Genomic DNA, 22,317 nt, shown 5'->3' with positions numbered 1-22,317 from the left:
ATTCAAATGAATGGCAAAAACAGGAGGGCGCCATTTAAATCGTGCCTGATGAACCACTGCAGTCTGCTGTGTCTGCCTCAAGCAAGACCTACAAAGCCAGTGAAGTGAGACTTTGCAGGTTTGTATTGCTGTTAGAGTTCACCGGCTAAATTACCCAAAGAAACCAAGGGGTGTAAAGAAAATAGTGATGTAATTGCCCATCATTAACCAGAGCTCAATTCCAAGAGCTACTTTCAAGGACTAACTAGAGATAAGAGGTGGATTTCTAAGCATATATTTTGAGAGATAAAATTATTGGATTTACCACATAAATCTCTTCTGAGACATTTTAGCCAAGATTCCTCAAACTCAGTTGACTTAAGAAAATGTTGCTTATTTGCTTTTGTTCCTCTTCAAAGTTCAGAGTGTTTTGTATAAAATATTGCTTTTGTTTTCTTTTTGTTCCTTTCAAAATGATCTGCATCTCAGCTGGCACATGCTGTGTTCAAATCACTAAAATCTATATAAGCTGAAATAGCTTGAGAAAATCATACTTTATTATGAAAGGAACTCATCAATGGGTCTTTATTCTTGAAATTTTGTCATTTAGCAGAGACATTTTTTACCTGTTATTCTTTCCATTCTTAACAAACAACTCATAATGAAATACAGAAAGAGTTTATTGGGAAGGGTTTTTTTTTTTGCATAAAAACAGTTATTTTCTTGCAAGTAGTAGTTTTGTTATAAGGAGAGCAATGTTTTGCAGCAATCTTTACTATAAAAATAGATGAAAGAACAATTTTAAATATGTTACATATTTATGGAAAGTCAGTGATGTGTGGGAGAACTTGAATATTTTTCTTGAAATGGATTTTTATCAAATGAATTTATAATGTTTCCTGGTAGTTAAAGGTATCAACTTCGGATAACCCAAACACCATGCAGAGAATAACCAAGAAGAGTTATATTTTCCTTTTCTCTGCTGATTTTTTGCTTCAATCCATACACTCTTTCAAAGATGGATTACTTATGAATCCTACAGTCTTGTCTCCCATGATTTAAATAATTAACCACATATTTCTATAACTCTTTGATCTCATCAATGTGGGTATTCCTTTCAAAGAATCAGAATAAAACTTCTATTTCTGCCCATCCTGAGCAAATTTTGTTCATGTTCTCTTCTAAATCCTCCATAGGAGATCCACCCTACCCATTTCTGTCTCTTGAAATTGTATGTGTAAATATGGAACCATATGCTCCATTAGTTCTCTCTTACCCTCACTATACAACCAGCCCACTTTCTTTTCTTTCTTTCTTTCTTTTTTTTTTTTTGCAGGGCAATGAGGGTTAAGTGACTTGCCCAAGGGTCACACAGCTAGTAAGTGTTAAGTGTCTGAGGTCAAATTTGAACTCAGGTCTGCCTGAATCTAGGGCCAGTGCTCTATCCACTGTGCCACCTAGCTCCCCCTCCACTTTCTTTTCTGATCATACATCCCTCCCATGGCATTTTTATGCCACTTCTGAATAATTCTTTGCTCATAATCTGTTGTTTCCCTCATACAAACTGTGTCTCTCTGATGTTCAAACTAATGAAAACTCAACTTAAATTCTTAAGAAACTTCCATATTGTATGACTTGTAACTAGGCGACATCACTCTAAGAATAATTTGGTTTAAAAAAATTGGAATTTTGTTTTCTGGAGAAACAGGGTAATTAAAAGCATTATATAGTTTCCTGTAGGAATCTAGCCTGTTCTACATATTGAAACATAGGCATAACTCCTGCCAATATAGATTATGGGATATAGATTGAAGGAGTTCCCAAAACACTGAAATACTGCTAATTTTTACAGTTAACAGAAAGAGAAATCAAACCTTTAGAATATTTGCATTTTGGGTAGCCCACAAAGCAGGCATAAAGGTATTAATGATATTTAAGTAATTAATAGCTTTTTGGATATAATGCTTCACACATGTAGAATCATATTACATGAATATCTCTTAAAAATAACACTTAAAATGATAAACAATATTCTCATTATTTAAGCTCAGTGTGGAGGGGGATAATTAATTTCATATTGTATTCTAGTGTTGTTCATTGAATGAACATCTAATGTCTAGTAACATCGATAATTATTTTTGACATTATCAGAAGATGGTATTTCCTAAAGCTGCTGGACTTCTTACTGTGCAACATGGTATATTTTATAGCGCATTAGATTTGGAGTTAAAGACTTCGCTCTAAATCTTTCCTCTGCCACTAACTAGCCATAGGATCCAATGCAAATGTCTTCCCTCTGAGCCTCGGTTTTTCTTATTCATAAATTGGGGTAGGGGGTGTATCTGTCTTGAATATTTCAGAGAGTGTTTATGAGGATAAGATGAGCTATCCATGATTTATAGTTCAGAAAGGAAAGAGGGGAGGGAGAGATTGAGCATTTATTAAGTACCTACTTTGTGCCAATCACACAAGTGCTTTACAAGTATCACCTATTTGATTCTCATAATAACTGTGGGACGTGAGTACTTTTATTATCCCTATTTTACAGTTGGGGAAATTAGACAAGCAAAATTAAGTGATTTACCCAGGGTCACACAATTAATAAGTGTCTGAGGCTGAATTTGAACTTACATCTTCCTGATTCCAAGCCCAGTGCTCTATCCACTGGGCTACCTTGCTGCCTCAATTACAGTAAAATGTCATAATATACTATTGTAATTACTTTATTTTATGCACTGTTACCCTAATAGGGTAATCTAAAATAGAAAATTTTGATGGTGAAACTTGAGTTAAAGGAATAAGATTCATCTCTGAAATTGATAGAAACCTAGATTAAGATACTAGTATGTATGAATATTGAGGCTAAAATTTGCAAGTGAAAATCACAGGATGATGAACTGGGTGCAGGTTAAGGGCTTAGCTGGTCCAACCCATTCTTTTTATAGATTAAGACACCAAAGCCCAAACCTAGGTTCTTGGGATCATTAGCAAATATGTGCCTTAACTAGCCACATACAGTAAATGATAGAAAATTCTATAGTGAAACATGTTTCCTCTCTATAGCATATTAATTGGCCATTACAGAACTTACCTGTTGTTGCACAGAGCTAAGAAGTTTGAAAGGCTAAAGAAGTGGTACCAAGTTGATGGCAGCCTTCTTTGTTTCAGCCCATGTGCCTGGCAGTAATTTGTTTACATTACTGTTTTATTTGCCAAATAATGAAAATATTATGGGCTAGGGTTGGAAATGGAAATTAAATTTTTAATAGGATATACAGTAGTAATAAAGAGAAGAAGTACACAAAGGAGGATTCCTCCATGATAATTAAAAATTATAAAGTCATTACTCAAACTTGCTTTCTGAATTGCTGAGTGAATTAAAATGCTTGTTTTGGTACAGGGGCCTTGCTGTATTGTCTCATTAAAATTCTGCCTTGTCAAAGTGGGAGAAATGCATATGCAATGATTAATTCTATTTAAACCTTCCCTTTCCTGTGAGCCTTTATCTCACTCTACAACAAAACTTACCTTGAAGGGACTTGAGTCATGATATATATATTTGCTGAGATGGGGGGAAATACAGGAATGACTTTTTTTTCAATCTGTGTTCTTTCTACTTCAGATATTGAGAAGGAAAAGACCTGTGGGGGGACTAAGGCTCTCATGTACCATAAAATAGTATTATAATGAAAAGTATTACTTTTATGGCATTTCTACAGTATTAGGCAGAGGCATTTTCTATAAATGTTAATCTTCAATCTTTTTAAATTGTATTCTCTTGCAATAGTTGGCCTGTAAAGTACTTGTCCTATAGCCTTATAGTCTACCCAGAACAGGAGAGTTCATGCTGAAGAGCATGTCAGTCCCTTACAGATTTAAGTTATTTTTTGTTTGTTTTTTCTCCTGTGTTTTAGGTTGTCATGGGAATTAAATGGGCACAATAGCAATAACTCAAATTTACTGTGTTAAGAGTTACTGACTCTAATACTTAATCAACTCTTTGCCACAATATGCATCCCAGCAACATTGTAGGCCAGATGCCACTTAGAGAATCTATTATTCCATTTTCCATAAAATAATATTGATTACAATGCTATGAAATTTGCAAAACATTTCAAAAAATTTTCTCATACAACAACCCTAAATGATAGGTGCCATTATTATCTCCATTTTGCAGAAGAGGAAACTGAGGCACATAGATGTTAAAGACTTGCCTAAGGTCACACAGCTGGGAAGGGTCTGTGGCCTGATTTATTCAAATCTTCCTAATTCCAGGTCCATTGTTCTGTCTACCTCACCACCCAGTCATCTAAAGAAGCACTAATAATATCTCTAATCCAGAGTGAGAGAGCTTCCTTCTCTAGTGTATCCTGCCTTGAAGGAAGTTAGTGGTCTCTAAGGTCTTTCCAGGTTGTCAGTTTTTGTGAGTCTGTGATTCCAAAATTCAATGAATGAGCATTTATTAAGTCCTATTCTCTCTTCTTTTGAGATACATGCTATTCCTATCTACCACCCAATAAAAATCCTGGTAGCTATTGTCTATAGACCTCCTAGTGAATCCCCTTCCTTCCTCAATAAATTTGATCCATGACTCAAAAATTTTCTTTCCTCCCCAACTGTTGTCCACATACAAGGGGACTTTAACACACATATTGACTCTCCCTCAAAGCCCCTAACCATTCAATTCCTCAACCTATTCACTTCCCATGACATATTCCTCCCCTTTTTACCTCAACCACATGCAAAACTGGTCATAACTTTGATTTTGACATCACCCATAATTCCACATGAATGTACAAAAGTTTCGAAATACCTTTATCAAACCAAAATCTATTGACTTCCCTCCCCTCCTTCTGCCTTCCCTTACAAAACCCTACTCTTCTTTTTTTTTAATAATAAACATTTTTATTTATAGTTTTGGGTTCTAATTTTTGTCCCTCTTTCCCTCCCTCCTCTTCCCCATCCTTGGGATGGCAAACAATCAGATATGTAAACATTATGTAAAACATTACCATATTTGTCATTTTGTACAAGAAAACTTGATTAAGAGAAAAAAATGAAAGTGAAAAATAGCATGCTTCAATCTGTTCCACCAATATCACTTCTTTCTTTGAAGATGGATGGTATGTTTCATCAATAGTCCTTTGGCATTGTCTTGGATCATTGTATTGTTGAGAATAGTCAAGTCATTCACAGTTCTTCAATAAACAATATCACTGTCTCTGTGCACAATGTTCTCTTGCTTCTGCTCACTTCGCTATACATCAGTTCATATAAGTTTTTCCAGGCCTTTCTGAAATCATCCTGCTTGTCATTTCTTATATTCCATCACCATCATATACCAAAATTTGTTTAGTCATTCCCCAATTGATGCTCATTCCTTTGATTTCCAATTCTTAGCCACCACAAAAAGAGCTGCTAGAAATATTTTTGTACAAATAGGTCTTTTTCTCTTTTGAAAACCCTTCTTTAACCACATCACCGCTACCACTCACTTGACTCCTCAGTTTTCTTCCAGTCCATTCACCTGAACTAGCTACTCTTTTCCTCATCTTTACCCTTTGGTGAATCTATTCTATTCTACAATAATCTCTTCTCGTTAGTCCCTGACCCACCTTTTGTCACCAGTTGATCCCTGCTAAGCCTCAGCCTTAGATGATTCTCACCATCTACTGTCTTAACTCCACACTTGCTGCTAGATGTGGGTGGAGAAAATAATTCAACTGTTTTGACTGGGTCCACAACAAATTTATGTTACAGAACCTCAAATGGGTTCTCACCACTGCTAAAGCATCTTCCTACACCTCTCCAAAATGACTCTTGTAAGCCTTTCTATCTTTCCTCAAATCTCCCATGACTTCTACCCTGACACCTCAGTTGCAAAGCTTGCCTAATATTTTTACAGAAAAAAATTTGAGATCTTTCACCATGAGTATCCTATTCTTCTCCCCACCCATTTGTTATCTTACCTCATTCATATGCCTTCTGCCACTATTTTTCCTTCAACCCATCTTATAAAAAGAGGTGGCCTTACTCCTTACCAAGGCTCACCCCTCTACCATCACATAAGCTATTCCATTACATACCATCTCCAACAAACTGCCTCTCCTGTCATCTCCACTCTGTTTCTTTTCTTTTGTCTCTCCCTCTCTACTGACATCTTCCCTATGCCTATGTCTATGTCTATGTCATATCTCTATGCCGTATGCCTATGTCTCCCTCATCCTCAAAAACCCTCACATGATCCTTCTATCCCTGCTAACTACCATCTTAGGGGTGCAATGAGGTGTGCAGAGAGGACTAGCACCTCTGGTGTCTGAGATTGCTGAGCCCCTTTCAGGGCTGCTTTGTCCATCTTTAGTATCCACCAGATTCACCCAACTCTTACTTGTCTCTCCAAGAAGCATATGCAGCACTCACACCCCAGTAACCTATCTCTGAAGTTTGACTAGCATTTATAACTTAATCAAACATTAAAGACACCAAGGTCATCCGCTGCATCCTTGGATATTGCCACCCATTCTGACTTCTGTCTTGTCACTGGACTTTGATGACTCTGAAGAGAGAATAATGCTGATGACTTACATAACTCCAATTCACACACCAGTGAAAACATCACCCCATGATGTCATTGGTCCTCTTTGGCTGAACAAGTTGTAGTATATGATTTAATGGAATGTTATTATGGTATAACAAATAACAAGCAAGATGATTTAAGGGAAAAAATATGGACTTACGTGAACTGATACAAAGTGAAGTGAGCAGAACCAGGAGAACACTGTAAATAGTAACAGCAATATTGTATGATGAATAACTGTGAATAATTTAACTACTCTTACCAATACAATGATCCAAGACAGTCCCAAATGACTTATGATGAAAAAAAACCTATCCTCTTCCAGAGGAAGAACTGATGTCTGAATATCAACCAAAGCATACTATTTTTCACTCTGTCTTCCTTCTTTCCTTCCTTCTTTCCCTTCTGCCTTTCTTATCTTCTTCAACAAAATGACTAATATGGAAATGTTTTACATGATTTTAGATGTATAATCTATATCATATTTCTTACTGCCTTAAGGAGAGAAGAAGGAATCTAATTTGGAAGACAAAACTTTTAAAAAATGTATGTTAAAATTATTTTTCCATGTAATTGGAGAAAACAATATTATTATTTTCTTAAAAAGAAAAAGAATAAATAACAATAGGGATCATATCTTTTCCGTCCTTTATGACCAATTATTTTTTTAAACTGTCTACAATAGGTCCCTCTACTTTCTCTCCTCTCATTCACTTCTTAACCCCTTATAATCTGACTTCCAACTTCATCATTCCACCAAAACTGGTTTCTCCAAAGTTACCAATTATCTCTTTTTTTTATCAATTATCTCTTAATTGCCAAATCCAATGGCTTTTGTTAATCCTCATTTTTCTTGACTTCTCTGCAACTTTGACACTATTGATCACTTTTTCCTCTTTAATACTCTTTTCCCTGAATGTATTTGGGAAATCACTCTTTCCTCCTCCTCCTCCTCCTTCTACCTAACTGACCCCTCTTCTATCTCTTTTGTTATATCCTCCCCCAGATGATAACCTCTGACCATTGATGTCCCTTGGGGTTCAGTCCTAGTACCTCTTATCATTTTTCTCTATACTACTTCATTTGATGGGCACAAATGTATTTAATTACCCTCCCTATACTGATTATTTTCAAATCTATCCTGCCCCAACCTCTCTGCTGATCCCCAATCTCATAACTTCAGCTGCCTTTCAGAGTCTCAAACTAGATGTCCAGCAGATACCTTAAACTCAACATGTACAAAATTGAATTAATTATTCCCTCCCCCCCCTCAACCTTACCCTACCAAGTTCCCTATTACTATCCAGGGCAACCCCATTCTCCTAGTCCCCCAGGCTCACAAGCTAGGTGGTATCCTCAACACTCCTTCCTATCTCTCATCCCTCATTTCCAAACTATTTCCAAGTCATCTTTGCAATGTCTTTTTGGACATATCCCTTTTCCTCCTTTGAGACTGCCACCTCTTTGGTGGAGGGCCTCCTCCACTCATGTTTGAATTGTGTGATGTTTAAAATCTAAATTGTGGTCGCCTTAAATTAGAAGCTTCAGCACCAGTCTTTGGGCATTAAACATTTATTAAAGCATAGAGGTATTCACAAGGAATTCAGAAAGTTAAGAAAAAAGAAGTCCTACCTAGCCTAGAGTTCCAGCCTGGTTGGGTTCTTCCTTAAGTCCTCCTCCACGAGCCTACTTTAATAAGGAACTCTCCAGCAAGTTGTTTGTGAAAGCTTTTTATTGGAACAGAGGCAGTCCTTACACACTGCTTCAAGGTGATTGGTTGCTGTCCTCCAAAACCATTGGCTTTGAAGGTGTTCTCAAGTTGAGTTCACAGTCTAGTTTCTGAGAACAATACCTTCTTAAGGGCTAGCCAGGTATGATTACAATCCAGTTAACTTGAAGTAGGCTTAATCAGCAGTCAATCACTCTCACTTGATTCAATCAGTATAGATTAATGTCCAGGTGGGTCTTTGAGTATCTGCTAAATCCCATTATTTCATCACAATTGCTACAGTCACCTGTTAGTCAATATGCCTGCCTCAAGCATGTCCCCCTCCAATGCAACTTATATTCATCTGCCAAAGTGATTTCCCTAGGAAGTATGAGTGATCTTGCCACAACCCCTACTAGATAAATTCCAGTGGCTCACTGAAACCTCCAGGATCAAATGCAAAATCTTCTGGCATTTAAACCCACCATAACTTAGCCCTGTCCCTCACTTTTCTGTTCTTCTTACACCTTATTTCCAACCACATATCCTTCAATCCAGAGACCCAGGCCTTCTTGCTATTCCTGGGACAAAGCTCTCCATTTCTCCACTCTCAACACTTTCTATGGCTGATCCCCATGCTGAGACTGCTCCAATACTCCCCTCTATCTACTGTCTTCCCTGGCTTCCTTCAAGTCTCAACTGAAATTCCATCTCCTACAGATAGACTTTCCCAATCCCTAGTGCCGTCTTGCTTTTGTTTCCTTTTTATTCTGTATATAGCTTGTTTGTACTTATTTGTTTGCTTGTTGTCTTTCCCATTAGATTGTGAGCTACTTCAGGGCAGGGATTATCTTTTACCTCCATTTCTATCCCAAAACTTAATTTAGTGCCTGGTATATAGTAGATGAAATTGATTTATTATTGATTTAAATGCCTTTTATGTGTCAGACACTATGCTATACCCTGGAGTTACAAAGAAAAAATTGTATTAAAGATTAGTTTTTGTAAATAAAGGCACCTGTTTCTCTAGAGGCACCATAGGATCAAAGACTTTAAAGATTATCCAATTCAGTAAAGAGAATTTACAGTTGAGGAAATTGAAGCCAAATAAAGCTAAGTCCTAGCTCCAGTCCTAGACCTTCTACTTATTAGCTGTGAGACCTTGAGCAATTCACTTATTGTCTCTAATCTTCTGTTTCTCCCCTTATTTACAAAATAGGCATAGGGTTAAGGTCTAGATCTGTGACTTCACTGGTTTTAGAGAAGGCCCTGGTGAGGAAACTCTCTCTATCAATGCAGGTCAGCACCTTCTCTGCTTTTTTTTCAGAGTTGCTTGGAGCAGTAAGAGATGATGTGACTTGGGGAAGATGTCAATGTGTCACTGTAGGATGAGAACCTAAATCTTCCTGGCCCTGAGGCTATTTTCACATCTTCATGCTGTTACCCCTACTATAGAATGGGGATAACAGTATTTGCAATACTTTCCTCACAGAGTTGCTGTGAAGAAAACATGTTGTAAATTAAAGAGGACTCTATAAATGTGACATATTGTGTTCTAATAGCTTCTCAGTATCTCTCTCCACCTCACGCTTAAATCTTTTAAGAAGCTAGTTATTATGTTTTTACTTCTTGGAACAGTTCTACTTCCAGGTATGCAGAATTACAGAGAAATATGACTCACTCTTGCCCAGAAGCATTATCAGAAACAGACATGAACCTTTCCATTCCCTCAAAAAGTTAAAAATTAAAAGTCTGATTAAGGCCCATAGGCTTACCATAAGAATCAAAAGCTCATAGATTTAATTAGAAGTCACCTTATGGATTGTGTATGCCAACCCCTTCATATCATAGAGGAGGCACCAAAATAGTAAATAATATCTCCAATGTCATAAAATTAGTAAGTGAGAGGATTTGAACCCAGTTTTTCTAGCTCTGGAAACATAGTTCCTCCTATCATTTCATGATTTTTCTCCAGTAAGCCACAGAGATGATATTGGGACTTTTTCCTATTGTGTTATTAGTACATAGTATGAATAAGAAATAATTTCATTACCAGTGTGATGCCTTTGGGAGGGGCAGGGCTTGGAATTAGAATGTATGAGCTCTAGCCCTGCTTATCCTCTAATCTTAGAGAAATCAACTAATCTTTCTGAAAAGGAGTCTTCCTCTTTTTAAAATGGGAATAATTTCTGGGTATTTTTAGACATCAAAGGAGAGAATGAGAAAAAGTACATAGAGAAGTATAGACTTCTATTAAAAAAAAGAAAAGCACAAGTGCAATCTTATTATTACCGGGACTATAAAGAAATTGAATTGAATTGATCATTCGGCTCTACTAACTAAACTTTTCCTTCCTTTCTTCTAGGTAAGTGTCTCATCTATTAAAGCTGCCTCAGACGTGCTCTTATGTGTTGCAAGACCAAATTTATAAGGAAAAAATCATGTGTTCGCCTCCCTGATTCTGCTGACCATGGATATAGGATAATTCAATGAAAAAGTAAGACTGTTCAGTCTCTGAAAGAGACAAGATGGGTCGCAATGTCACTGTGGTAGTGGTGGGGCTATCCATTTGCTAAGTTTTTTTATGGTATTGCTTAATCTGTATTGTTTTAAACTCATGTAAATGAAGTCTAAGAAAATGAGATAGCAAAGCAATGAACTAGGGGAATATAATGTATATTGATTGTCTTGAAGAAAAAACAACCATTCACCTCTTCTTTCATAATATAATTTACCAAGCCAAAATCATATATAACACAGGATCTTAGTTTAAATTTAAAGGCATGTCCTTACATTGAGATATTTTTCATGTCTTGGCAATGGAGTTGTGTTCATGCATGTCTGAGTGTGTATGTGTGTGTAACTGCATTGGTGAGGTAAGAATGGTTTGTGTAGTTTTTCATGTCCTGGAAATTTCAATTATTAATTTTTTTCACCTTTCTGTTTACTTTTTCTGGTTTTCCTTTCAATGAGCTTTTATGGGCAGTGCTCTCAAGGTGACAGTTCTTTAGGTTTCATGTGTATTGAGAAGCCTAAATGTGTATAAATTTAAAGAAAGAAAAGGGAGCATGTGGTAGTGAAGGGTGGGGAGCAGATGGCTTCAACCTAGTAGTATGCTAGTAGTAAAGTAACTCCAAGAATTACCTGGTAAATTCCTTTTTACCAAGGAAAGAGATTATTCCTTCTCAGCTATTATATGAAAATATTAACAACCTTAATGGCATCCTCCTTCATTACTCAAGAGTTTACTTTGGATTCTGAATGGGTATTCCCTGGATCTAACTTCCAAAACATTTTGTACCATGCTCCTCTTCCCATCAATCCTACACTCCCCCTCTACAAAAGCCGCCCCCCCCAAAAAAAAAGAAGTACTGTACACAAGGCAAAAGTTGTAACATATCTGAAATTGATTCTTTGTGTATTTGATGCAGTGTTGTAACATAAAGGGATTTCTTTTTTTAATGAAACAAAAATGATAGAAATGAGGTGCTGCAAGTTTAAAAAAGGCATAGTAACCAATAGTTTTTATGTTTATTTAAATGCTCCTGAAAAAGTAAATCAGATGTTCCTTTTGAATGTTGGAGCCATGAATGAAATATTGTTGAAACCCATTCTATTACTATTCAGGAAATCAAGCTGAATACTCAAGTTCTAGGCCTTCCATATTATAGTGAGTGAGCTCAGTTGTCTACATCATCATATGTTGGAGATGGGGGAAGGAGAGACATTTGAGTTTCACAATAACTCAAATCATGGCATAATGAGATAGGTTTTGATACAATTTTACTTATGCACCTTTTTCATAGACATACAAATCTATTCCATATACCTTCTGTTAATGAACAGGTTGGGCCATTGGATTTTATTATTATTATTATTATTATTATTATTTTAAGGTTTTTTTCATGTCTTTTTAAATTTACATACCAATTTTCATCCCCCACTCCCATAGTGAACCTTCCCTTGTGGCAAAGAAAGATAATGTCATAAAACCATACACTGAATAGGAATCTGATAGCATATGTAATATTCCATGCCATAGTACCCCAAAACTCCAGTGAAAGGAGAATAATCCATTTCTGTTTCTCTTCTCCTGGGCCTAACATTGATTTTTTTCCCTAGTTACATGCTTTTCAGTTAAGTCAGATCTTAAATGGAATAATTTTTTATGTGTCTGTCTACACACTGGAACTCTTCCTTCTCCCTGGAAAAAAAAAAACATTGTTCATGAAAACATTGACACTATGAATTGATTGATGTTGTTGTCATTTGTATGTGGTTTGTCCTAACACTATATACAAAAGGCAACACTAGTTTATACTGAGGCTCCTACCCTACATAAAGGGGGGAGAGGAAAAGCTGAACTGCCCAAAACCATTTTTTTTTGCTGGGCTAAGTGACTTGCCTATGGTCACACAGCTAGTAAGTGTCAAGTGTCTAAGGCTGGATTTGAACTCAGGTCCTCATGAATCCAGGACCAGTGCTTTATCCACTGTGCCACCTAGCTGCCCCCAAAGCCATTTCTAAACTTAGACATTCAGATCACCAGGAAGACCATTTGTTCTACAGAATGGCACTCTGTGGAATATGTTCATTGGTTCTCCAGAAAGCCAGTGCTCACCTGTGCCTAAATTATCCCCAAATTAAAGTCTTAGCTCCTGTGTCAGAACAGGGAATCAACAGTACCTATCGTTCCCTAATTCTTTGCTCCAATTTAGAGAATCCAACCCAAATGTTCACATGGACTATTTGTGCCCAACTTACAGTAGAACATTCTGAGCTCATTTTGGTCTGATCAGCCACAGTCACACACACTGTACCTTGACTCTAATAGTGATGTCGTTTTGATTCTTTTAGAGAACTCAGGACAACAATCAACCAATCAACCAATTGTTCCCTAAATGAAGAACTAATTATTTAGAAATAGCTGAACAAAAGCATTAGGTTCCCAGCAGTGTGAAATTCACTGCCACATGAGTCATCTTGTAGAATGCCTACAAAAATGTGTTGTGTTGCCTTAAGGCTAAATTCAGGATTTGAGTGGCATTATTAAACAGAGTGTTTTGGGACTCAGAATTTCCTCTTGAACCTACAGGTATTGAGCTGGCATAATGCTGATATTAACCTGAAGTTGAATTTTAAATGTTCCCATGTAACATATTCAGATTTTTGGTAATAGATATAAAGACCTAAAATCTTGAATTTCCTTCCAAAAACACAACTAGCTAAGAAGATTTTAGTAATAATTTCTTTGAAAAAATGTATGGAATATAATGGAATATGTGACTTTCTCTGATTTTAAGGTATAGTCATCCTTTTCATCATTCAATTCATATGTCCTTTTGGTGGTGGCCACTGGGGCTCTGTCGTACATGTATCAAAATAATGATCTGAATTGATACTACTCCCATAATTACATTGATTCTTCACTAATGGCTATAACTGGTGACATTTCCCTTGATCTCTGAACAGAATAAGCTATAAAACACATGCTCCACTTTATATTAACATGTTGCATTCTCATCACTTCCCTCTGTTACTCCCTGAGGGCTTGATTTAGAACAAGTGTCTGATTTAATGGGGAGAAAAGATGAAACAACAAAGACAGCAGTTCAGTGTTTCTAATAGAGAAGGTGTTTCTTTTTCATTATCTTGCTCAGAATTCCTTGTTTTACTTTTTAGCAGTTTGCTTAAGAGATATGGCTTGGGGCAACATTCATTGCCAAAATTATTTTAAGACTTCTCTCTCTCTTTTCATTCATGTCTTAGAATAAGTGGTCATGTGTCTGTGTGGCATGCAGAATGGATACTAGTGTGTGACTCTTCAAAGTTCACTGCAGGCTGATAGATGTAGAGGAGAGTTCAATGTAAGGAAGAAAAAGGGCACAAAAATTTTAGACACTGACCTTTTCTATCTCTAAATTCTAATGGATTATTCAAAATTAATCCTAAGATCCCTCTGGACTTTTTTCCCCCTGTATCATTGTTTGCCATCTATGAATATCTTGCTTGAGTCCAAGGATAACACAATTATTATAGTCCAAGTGAATTAAAAGCCAGTGCTTGAAATTTGGGCAAATTTCAATTTCTTCTTTTTTTCAAGAATGTCTTTTTTACCAATTACATGTCAAGATGATGTTTACCATTTATTTTTATAAAATTTTTAGTTCCAATTTTTTCTTCCTTCCTCCCTCCCCTCCCATTGAAAATGGTAAACAATTTGATATAGGTTATATATGTGCTATCATGTAAAACATATTTCCATATTAGTCACAGTTGTGAAAGAAGAAACAAGTCAGAAAGAGGAAAAAAACATGAAAGAGAATAAAGTAACTGAAAAAATATATACTTTGATCTGCATTCAAAGTCCATCAGTTCTTTATCTGGATGTACATAACATTTTTCTTTGTGTACTAACCTTGGATCATTGCATTGCTGAAAAAAGCTGGGTCATTCATAGGTGATCACACAATGTTACTGAAATTTTGTGCAATGTTCCTAGTTCTGCTCATTTCACTTTGCATCAGTTTATACAAGTCTTTCCAGGTTTTTCTGAAATCTGCCTGTTCATCAATTCTTATTGCACAATGGTGTTCCATTACATTCATATACCACAGCTTTTTCAACCTTTCTTCAATTGATGGGCATCCCCTCAATTTCCAATGTTTTGTCACCAAACAAAAGGGTTGCTATAAATATTTTTACACATGTAGGGCCTTTTCCCTTTTTTATGATCTCTTTAGGATTCAGACCTAATAGTAGTATTACTGGATCAAAGGGTACACACCATTTGATTGCCTTTTGGGCATAGTTCCAAATTTTACTCCAAGATGGTTGAATCAGTTCACAACTCAATTTCTTCTTCTATTTAAATAATGGGATTTTTGGAGCAGTATGTTGGGCTACAGGGTTCACCTGGGTTGAATGAACTTACCACCAATGCTTTTGTCAACCTAAAATAAAGAAGACTACTAAAGTAGTAAAAATTAGGATCTTTAATAGAGATCAGGGAATTGCAATTTGGGGCCACCACACACACAGCACCAAAGTACCAGAGTGCCCAAGAAGGGCAGAGGGGGAGGAGAGTTAAATACATTTCAATGGGGAGTCTTATGGGAGATAGCCTGGGGAACTGTAATGTAAGTTATTTTACATAACAAGCAAGTCTATAGAGAAGGCTGTGGTAGGCAACACATATGATCAGAATAGCAGGCTCCAGCTCCAGGTGCAGTAATGTGGAAACTAGTTAAGACCTACTCCAATCTTGGGGTCAATTGGCATCAAAGTAAGGTAACCCCTTCAGATGTTTGCACTGATTTTGCTCAGGAAATTTGTAGCTCTGAGGTCCAGCAAGGTCAGACATATTCAACATCTTCTTATTGCATATCTTATCTTAAGAACTTTGATAGCCATTTATAAGATATGGACTAGACACAGGACCAACCAGCATGGTGTGCCCTCATCAAAGAAAGTGCTCTGCTCTATGAGAAAAGCAGATTGCAGTAGCTAAAAAGAAATGTGATATGTGCAAATTGAGAAACGGCTCCACTCCAAATGTTCATATGGACTACTTGGGGCCAACCTGTGGTAGAGACCTCTGAGCATGGTCTTATCAGTCAGTCAAACAAACTGTACCTTGATCCTCCTCAGGCGTGAAGGGCAATAAGTGTATAACAGGTCAGTGAGTTACATCTGTGGATAACACTGAAATACCTCAGAAGCAAAGGCAAGACTGGTTTTCATATAGAATTTGTTACTATCATGAATAGATACAATGTCACATAACATTTTAGTACTACATGTGACATTGCTATTTCTCCCACATTCTAAAAATACAGGGGGAAAAAGCTCATTTATATGACTATATGTAGGATCCGTAGTGTTCTGGAACTGACCTCCACTTGTGGGTGCTAAATAAGACAAAGTATAAATAAGACCCTGTGATAAATTCACATTTTCAATGATGCTCAGGGGTATCTGTACCCTATAAGTAATCAATGCAAAAATAACAATGAATAACAAATAAAGTATATTTATTGCTGCTGTTAAATATTTCTGTTGTTATGTGGAGAGGAGGAGACAGTGGAGGGAAAGAGGGGGTAACTATCTCAGTAGCTTTACATTGTGAGGTCCCATCCATCCATCTTCAACCTTAAGTAGAAGAGAAAAATTATGCTAAAGTAGAAATTGAAAAAACATATTTTCTCCATAGTTGGTATATAGCGCAGAGAAAATTCTAGATGATTCTTTGTCCTTATTAAAATGTAATTACGGGGGCAGCTAGGTGGCGCAGTGGATAAAGCACCAGCCTTGGATTCAGGAATACCTTAGTTCAAATCTGGCCTCAGCTGTGTGACCCTGGGCAAGTCACTTAACCCCCATTGCCCTTCAAAAAAAAAATGTAATTACAACAATATCTCAGGATTAAAGGTAGAGCATTGTGAATGCAATATAAATTTTTAAAGAGTCTTATATGCATTTTTACTTCAACAAAAAAGTTTCTACTGCTGGCAACCCTGCAGTTAAACTGATACGGAATATCACTATTGTGTTTATATGTATTACCACTTTTTTTTTGTGAGGCAGTTGGGGTTAAGTGACTTGCCCAAGGTCACACAGCTAGTAAGTGTCAAGGGTCTGAGGTCAAATTTGAATTCAGGTCCTCCTGACTCCAGGGCCGGTGCTTTATCTACTATGCCACCTAGCTGCCCCCTGTATTACCACTTTTGCAAAAGGTTATTAAATGTTTTAAGAACAAAAGTTTCCTTCTCCCTTAACACAGTATTAATAAGATCATGATACTTTTTAGGTAAAGTTTAATAACATCTTCAGATTAATGTATTTGACACATTTTAGTGCTTATCATATGCACAGATCCTACTTATTTGTTGGTGGAGGAGGGAAAAAGGAGATATTTGATATAATAAATAGTCCCTATCCATAATCAACCAATCTAAAAGCATTTGTTGTTCTTTGAATCAGACACTCCTCACAACTCCAAAAATGTTCACTGGCTGCCCCACCCCCACCTGCACTGGAAACTTCTCACTCTTTATCTCTGCACCCTGGCTTCCTTGGCTTCTTTCAAATCTCAGCGAAAATCCACCTTCTACAGGAAGCCTTTCCAGATTCCTCATAATTCTAATACCTTCTTTCTTTTAATTATTTCCCCTTTATCCTGTATGTAACTTATTTCTACCTAGTTATTTACATGTTGTCTCTCCCACTGGATTATGAACTCCTTCATAGCAGGGATTGGCTTTTACCGTTCTTTGTATCCGCAGCCCTTAGCTCCATGTCTGATATATAGTAAGCAATTAATAAATGTTTATTAATTGACTAATTAATTGGCCAGTTATGTGTCAGGCACTATGCTAACATTGGGGATACAAAAGCAAAATTCCCTGTCTTCAAATAGCAAGTCTGTCAGGAGAGATATGTATAGATGGGTCCCTTTCCTCTTTCTTAATTTCTTTGGGAGGCATATGTTAGGCCTATTATTATTTTTTTTTCAGAGCAATGAGGGTTAAGTGACTTGCCTAGAGTCACACAGCTAGTGTCAAGTGTCGGAGGTCATATTTGAACTTGGGTCCTCCTGAATCCTGAGCTGGTGCTTTATCCATTGTGCCACCTAGCTGCCCCATGGCCTGTTATTTTCAGAGTCAAAGCTTTCATAGTGTTTCTTGGTAGACATTCTCTAGGGTAAGGTGTCTATAAAGGTAAGGTTTGTACAATCCAGAATAGCTTTTGGTTCCACATCTCATTAGGAGATTGTAGAGTAATGCAGATCCAGCTTGATTATAATAACTATCTTTCAGATAATGCTATGTTAAATTAGCACACTCAACATCTATTTTGTGAGTAGATTTGCTTTATTTTTAGTTCTTCTTTGAAGCCAGGCATCTAAATGAAAAGAGGCCTTTTAAGTGAGTGCTTAGGACTAAAGAGAAGGCTATTGACAGCTTGTCCTCTTAATTCAGGTGCTCTTGAGCAAAGTTTTGATTATTTATGGAAGGAAAATTTAAATAATGAAGTCACTACATGCTTGGACTGATCTATGTTGGCAAAGAATTTTTTATACTCTAGAAGAAAAAAAATGGATGTGCTTTTAAAAGAAGTACAAAGTCAAATATCAAATTAAAATCTTTTGATTTATTCGGTATCCTTTTTTTTTCTTTCCAAAAAGTTTTAGGAAACTCTTTCCAGATGCATCTCCTCTATGACCTTTAGTCTTAGAGAGATGCCTAGGACATTTCAATAAGTTCCTTGTTCAGTGTCATATAAACTTTTATGTGTCAGAAGTCAGACTTGAATCCTGAGGTGAAGACTAGCTCTCTAGCCTTTATGATACACTGTCTCTTATTAAATGCTACTTGTAGTGACTGAGTATTAGACATGAAAGACAGTTTAAGGAAAGGCTCTTACAGGGCCCATTTGGAGTTTTGAATTTGGGGATTTTTCTCCATATATATGAGATATTATCACCTACTAAACAGTAATGTTCAGAACCGCAATCTATAATTTTTTCTACCTAGAGCCAAGCTTTCAGAATCATAAAATCTCAAAGTTTAGAGTGACCTTAGACATTATATAGTCCATCTTCAATGAATAAAGGGGAATATGGAGTTATAGGTGTCTTTTGTTTTTAGATCATACAATGTTTCCCTTCTCCCTCTTTTCCCCAGAGAGCCTTCCTTTATAATAAAGAATAAAAAGAAAAGATTTTTTTTGGAAAGCTACCCAACATATCAAGAAAGTTTGGCATTATATGTAGTACTCCAGTCATAGATGCCCAATCCTTCAAAGTTGTAGTGGGAATGGAGGGATGGTGCTAAGTGGGTAGAATGCCTTCTCAAATCTTTTCTTTGGGCTAAGCCTAATCATTATAATTTCAGAGCATTAGCTTTATTTTTATTTTTTTAAAAAAAGCTTTTTTCTTAAAAGATTCCATTTTCTCTCCCTGCCACCCCCATACATACACACTGGAATAAGAAAAATAAAAACAAACACACAACAACAAAAATCATTGCAACAAATATGCATAGTCAAGCAAAACAAATTCTTGCACTAATGCATGTCCAAAAAATACATATCTCAGTCTGCATCCTAAGCTCATAACCTCTCTTTCAGGAGGTGAGTTGCATGTTTCATCATAGATCCTTCAAAACTGTAGATTGCTATTTTTTTTTCTTTTTAGTGAGGCAATTGGGGTTAAGTGACTTGCCCAGGGTCACACAGCTAGTAAGTGTTAAGTGTCTGAGGCTGGATTTGAACTCAGGTACTCCTGACTCCAGGGCCGGTTCTCTATCCACTGCGCCACCTAGCTGCCCAGATTGCTATTTTATTGATGAGTTATTAAGTCTTTCAAATGTTATTATTGTATAAATTCTTCTCATGGTGCTGCACACTTCTCTCTGCATTAATTCCTAAAAGTCTTCCAAATTTTTTGCTTAAACTACCTCATCATTTCTTACATGTAATACATATTTTTATTAATCATTATTATATTACTTATTATTTTGTTGTTACTGTTTCTATTTGCATTGTTGTATCTACTGTGTGTATTATTTTTCTGGTTCTGCTTATTTCACTTTGCATCTGTCCATATGTCTTTTCATGTTTGTAAGCATTTATCGTATTTGTCTTTTCTTCCATTACATTTATATTCTACAATTTGTTTAGCTGTTCCTCAGTTGATAGGCATTGATTTCATTTCCAGTTCTTTGTTACTACAAAATGTGCTGCTATAAATATTTTGGCCTTTGTCATTTACCTGGTTCAGATATTTGCCTAACAGTGGAATGTCTTGGTTATAGAATATGAACATTTTAGTCACATTCTTTGCATAATTCCAAATTACTTTCCAGAATGATTATACCTATCCACAGTTCTACCAACAATGCATTAGTGTACCTATATGTTCTCAATCTGCTCAACATTGATTATTCCCCTCTTGTTTTTATCTTTGGTGATTTGGGGAGTGTGAAGTAAAATTTCAGAGTTGTTTGATTTGTATTGTTTTTATTAGTTATTTGGAACATTCTTGCACATGGTTATCATTATTTTGTTGGTTTTTTCAAAAAAATCTGCTTGGGGGGGGGCAGCTAGGTGGCGCAGTGGATAGAGCACCAGCCCTGGAGTCAGGAGTACCTGAGTTCAAATCCGGCCTCAGACACTTAAAACACACTTACTAGCTGTGTGGCCCTGGGCAAGTCACTTAACCCCAATTGCCTCACTAAAAAAAAAAAATCTGCTTGGTATTCTAGGAAATGCTGATAATTTGTATGGATTTATTTTATATTCTATAATTTCACTGGTTATTTCAATTTATTTTAGTTGATTCTCTAGGTTATTTTAAGTACACCATTATATCATCTGCAAAAAAAAAAATCACTATTTTGATTCTTTTCTACCTATTCTTGTTTCCTCGATTTCTTTTCCTTGTTTTATTGCTATAACCATCATTTCTTCCACTATGTTAAATGGAAATGGTGTCAGTGTACAGCTAAATTTCACCCCTAATTTTATTAAAAAGGATTCTGGTTTATTCTTTTTATGCATAATGCTAGCTCTTGATTTTAGATATATAAACTTTATCATTTTAAGTAAAGTTCATTTTTTCCTATGATTTTTACTTTGTTTTAAGCAGTGGTTATTTTATTTTGTCAAAAGGATTTTCTACATAGATATAAATACGATTTTTGTTGCTTTTGGTATTAATATGGCTAATTAAGTTTATGGTTTTCTTAATATCAAACTTATCTTGTTTTCCTGATATAAATACAATCTAGTCATAGTGATATCTTTGTGATATGTTGTTTTAGCCTCTTTCCTATTTTTTTACATAGCATTTTTGCATCAGCATTCATTAGGAATATTGTCATGACTAATATGGTAATGTTTTACATAATTGCACATGTATAACCTATATCTGGTTGCTTACTGCCTCAAGGAGTAGGGAGGAGAGGGAGGGAAGGAAGAATATAATTTGTAACTCAAAACTTTAAATAAAAACATTTATTATTTTTAAAAAGGAATATTTAGTCTATGGTTTTCTTTTTCTATTTTATGTGTCAGGTACATATCTCTGTAGTAGAAGTAATTCGGCAGGATTCCTTCTGTTGTTACTTTTGAAAACAATTTCTATAATATCAGAATTAATTTTTCAGTGAATCTTTGATATGTAAATCTATCTATTTGGTCCTGGGCTGCAGGTTTTTTTTTTTTCCTTTTGAAGTTCTTTATGGCTTGTTCAATCTCATCTTCTGAAATTGAGCTGTTTAAATTCTCTACTTCTTTTTTATATAATATGAGTATTTTACATTTTTTACATATTCTTTTGTTCTATATAAGTTGTTGACTTATTGACATATATTTAGTCAAAATTGTTTTAAATTATATTTCTTCATATACCTTGACAATTTATTCATTGGGGAATGGCTTTTGGTCATGTATTTTTTTATTGTTGTCTGCATACTTTGATTATCAAACCCTTATCAGAGATATCTGATACCAAATAATAATAATAATAATAATAATAATAATAATAACCCTGCTTCCCTTCTTAATGATTTTTTTCTCCCCCCCAAAAATCTCTTTCATTTTCATGTAATCATACTTATGTTTTATCCATGAAACTGCCTCTGACCCTTATTTAGTTAAAAATTCATCCCCTAGCCATAGCTGTGAATGATATATGAGCTGCTTCTCTTTTATTTTTTTAAATAGTATGGTCTTTAAGATTCAGGTCAGGGGCAGCTAGGTGGTGCAGTGGATAGAGCACCTGCCCTGGATTCAGGAGTACCTGAGTTCAAATCTGGCCTTAGACACTTGATGCTTACTAGCTGTGTGACCCTGGGCAAGTCACTTAACCCCCATAAGTCCCGCAAAAAAAAAAAAAAAGATTCAGGTCACATATCCTTTATATTGAAATAAGATATAATTTTTCTCCATCCAAGTTTGTGAGCTCTCTCCTATTTTAATCTTAGGTTAAGAACCACTGGTCTAGATAATCTTTGAGTACCTGTGTAGTTCTAGTTCAGGGAACAGAGCA

At 35.9% G+C, this 22,317-nt stretch overlaps 1 protein-coding gene across 2 annotated transcripts in view; it reads left to right on the top strand.

Annotated features, from left to right (window-relative positions):
• Nucleotides 1-22,317, top strand: part of CDH4 (cadherin 4) — a 1,225,586-nt gene that overhangs the window by 345,981 nt on the left and 857,288 nt on the right. The gene's annotated exons all lie outside the window — the stretch shown is intronic.

Source organism: Dromiciops gliroides, chromosome 2 (genome assembly GCF_019393635.1).
Source record: "Dromiciops gliroides isolate mDroGli1 chromosome 2, mDroGli1.pri, whole genome shotgun sequence".
NCBI classification, from domain to species: Eukaryota; Metazoa; Chordata; class Mammalia; order Microbiotheria; family Microbiotheriidae; genus Dromiciops; species Dromiciops gliroides.
The sequence above is the reverse complement of the archived record's forward strand: the minus strand, read 5'-3'. Positions and strand labels throughout refer to the sequence as shown.